General features: G+C 49.4%; 1 long non-coding RNA gene across 1 annotated transcript in view; it reads right to left on the reverse strand.

Annotated features, from left to right (window-relative positions):
• LOC111822339 (uncharacterized) overlaps window positions 1-3,104 on the reverse strand; it is an 18,934-nt gene extending 15,830 nt beyond the window's left edge. The window contains exon 1 of the long non-coding RNA XR_002825616.1: window positions 3,033-3,104. This is a non-coding gene — a long non-coding RNA (uncharacterized LOC111822339). The remainder of the gene's footprint in view (window positions 1-3,032) is intronic.
• Window positions 3,105-3,486: the final 382 nt, after the last annotated feature.

A 3,486-nucleotide genomic window follows, 5' to 3' on the forward strand; every position in this document is an offset into this window, starting at 1 on the left:
TGTGGGGTTGTTAACCAATGTCATAAAACAACATGTGTACTACTGTTTCATGAGAAACTATTTGTTCTGTAAGCCTTCACCTGAAGTACAATAAAATAAAAAAAAACAACAACATGATGCTGAGTGAAAGAAACTAAACATAAACACAAAAAACCACATATTGCATGACTGCATGTCTATGAAATGTCCAGGAGAGGCAAATCCATAGAGAGAAAGTCAACTAGTGTTTGCTTAGGGCTGGGGGAAGGGGAGAGTGGAGAATGACTGCTTACAGGTACAGGGTGCTGAATAGGAAAATTAATAATAGACATCTTACTTTCATTTTAAGGTGTTTCTTACCCAGGAAACCAAATATTAACCATAAAACACCTGACCCAAACTGCAAACGCCTGCCAGAAGCAGCTCTATAGCAATGTAAATTTGTCTTATCCTGCTAGAAAAGGATAGCTGTCAAACCATTACCTCCTAATTTAAATCTCAAAAAGTGTCATGGCTGCAGGTGGGTGGAAGGCCAAATTATTAGCAGCCAGGCCAGAAGTAACCTGATATCAGTTGATCTCAGTAAAGGAGGAAGGCAGGGTTCAATTAATCATGTTAAGATGAGCCAATGGCTGAACTTCTATTCTTCTCCCTCCTCTTCTCTTTATAAGCCTCACTGTACCTAGCCTCTCTGAGCCATTTGCTTTTTCTGGAATCAAAATGGCCTCCCTATATGCATATAGAATAACTGCACAGAATAAACCTTGTGTTCAAATTTTGGTGAGTTTTGATTATTTTTATCAAGGGATTCCTTTTAGGGTGATGAAAACGTTCTGGAACTAGATGTGATGGCTGCACAACATTGAGGATGTACTAAATGCACGTTAAAGTGGTGACTTTTATGTTGTGTGAATTTTACCTAAATAACAAAACCTTTATATTAAAAAACAAAAAGATGAACAAGGCATGATCCCTGCCTTCCAGGTGCTTAATTTCTTCTCTGAGGAGCCTGCTGAACCTCGCACATCTTATTGGAAGGGAACATACCCCAAACCTGTTCACACCAGGGTGGTAGTGCCGCCTCAGACTCGGCCTTCTCCCACCACAAGGAGGGCTGGGGGTGGGGGTGTGAAGGGGTGGGAGGAAGGCACAAAAAGAGATACTGAGGGGGCGCTAAAGACACTTTCCACTCACCTTCTTGACATTTATTAGTCCATATTATCTTTAAAGAGCCCTGGTGGAGCAGTGGTTAAGAGCCTGGCTGCTAACCAAAAGGTTAGCAGTTTGAATCCACCAGCCACTCCTTGGAAATCATATAGGGCAGTTCTGCTCTCTTCTATAGTGTTGCTATGAGTCGGAATCGACTCAGTGGCAACGGGTTTGTTTTGTTTTATATATACATATATATATAATAGAGAGACCTCTTTAAAGTGTTGAAAAGCAAGATGTCACTTTGGGGACCAAGGAATGCCTGACCCAAGCCATGGTGTTTTCAATTGCCTCATATGCATGTGAAAGCTGGACAATGAATAAGGAAGACCCAAAGAAGAACTGACACCTTTGAATTATGGTGTTGGCAAAGAATAACCATGGAATTCCAGAAAAACTCAAAATCTGTCTTGGAAGAAGTACAGCCAGAACGCTCCTTGGAAGCAGGGATGGCAAGACTTCATCTCATATACTTTGGACGTGTTATCAGGAGGGACCAGTCCCTGGAAAAGGACATCATGCTTAGTAAAGTAGAGGGTCAGCCAAAGAGAGGAAGACCCTCAACGGGATGGACTGACACTGTGGCTGCAACAATGGGCTCAAGCATTAACAACGATTATGAGGATGGCGCAGAACTGGGCAGTGTCTCGTTCTGTTGTACACAGGGTCGCTATGAGTCGGGACTGACTCGACGACAGGCGCCTAACAACAACAACATGGCTAGCAGATGTATGCAGTTTCGAGGGGTATGTAAAGCAGGAAGGCTCTAAGTGGCTAAAAATCTGCTTACTTGGGTGTTTTTTTAAAACAATTGATATGTTCAAATTTGAGTTTGGCGCTGGTGGGATTTTTTGGGCTAACAGGCCTCAGCTTGCTATGAAGAAGTACAATACACAACACACAGGGGCCAATACACAGAGGCCATCTTTGACTCATTTACAGAACACAGCTTCTCTCCCCTGAGAAACCTGACCACTCCTTTCCATCTTCTAGCATGGCTTTTAATTAGCAGAGGGGACATGGCCAGATTATCAGGAAAGGAAGAAGGGGAAGCACAAGGTTTTCAGTGGCTGAGACAGCACAAAGTCCCATCGCACTAAGGTGTACACATCTTCGTCATCTCCCTGCATTTCTCAAAACTTTCCCAGCAAAAACATATGGGAGGGAAGGGTACTGTGATTAATATGAACGAGCTGCCACCACCCTCAGGGTAGCAGCATTTCACGCTGAATGCCAGAGTCACAGCCACCTGCAAAGTTTGCATTTTGTAGATTCTTCTCTTTAAGCTCTGGGCAGGGCATATAAGAAAAAGAAAAGTGGAGAAGGCTCAGATTCATCCATGTAACACAGCTGTGACGCCCATCCCCCTGCCCTGGGGCTGAGACTCTGTCCACGGTCCCTGGCATTGTCAGGGCCGATCAACAGTGCAGACCGAGTCAGCCCCAGGTCCTGCACCTGGCTTCTGGAACTGCAACCTCAGGTCTGGACTTTCCTGAGTTATTTCCATCCAAGCACCGCTCGCAACGCCCCCTCCCAAAGAACAGTTGCTCCCCGTTCCCCACTAGGTCCTGGCGACAGCTGTTCTCCCTTCAGGTGCAAAGAATCCCAAGAGGGTGCAGCCGTCTGATGACCCCACAGTGAAGGAAGAGGGCTGGGAAAGGAGTCGGCGCTCCCCCGTCTACTCCCCTCCAGTCCCCTGGGATGCGCCGCGGGGACGCTGGACATCTTCGCGGCCCAAGAGCTGTCCCTGTCCGGAGCCCAGAGAGGTGGGACAGGTGCTCGTGGCGGGGGGGGGGGCTCCCGCCCCTCCTCGGGTCGGCCCAAATTCTGCAGCCAGCCTTTACCTGAGCGTTTCCCCTGAGCGCGGCCAGGACTCGCAACTCTTGCGCGCGGCCATCTTGGCTACGCCCCCTCGCACCTCACCACGCCCCTCACGCCCGGGACTCCTTCCTTGTGTTCATCGTTGCCACGCCTTCGTCCGCCTGGGCGACGCCCCCTCGGCCGGCCTTTCGTACCGACGTAGCCACGCCCCTCTCAACCGGGCCCGCCTCTCCCGCTGCCGTCTCCGGTCTCTCGCTGCGACCACGCCCACGCCCACGCGCTGCGGCTTGGCCCCGCATCTCTCCCCCGGCCACGCCTCTTCCCTGTCAAGTTCCCCCAACTCGTCTGGTCCCGCCCCTGCGCTGCGTTCTGGCCACATCCCTGTAGTCCCCATGGGTCACGCCTCTCGCTCGCCATAGGCCACTTCCCTGTGATTCGTATTGGCTACGCCATCCCGCCTGTAGGGTCGCTACGAGT

This window comes from Trichechus manatus, unplaced genomic scaffold, assembly GCF_000243295.1.
Source record: "Trichechus manatus latirostris isolate Lorelei unplaced genomic scaffold, TriManLat1.0 scaffold00162, whole genome shotgun sequence".
NCBI classification, from domain to species: Eukaryota; Metazoa; Chordata; class Mammalia; order Sirenia; family Trichechidae; genus Trichechus; species Trichechus manatus.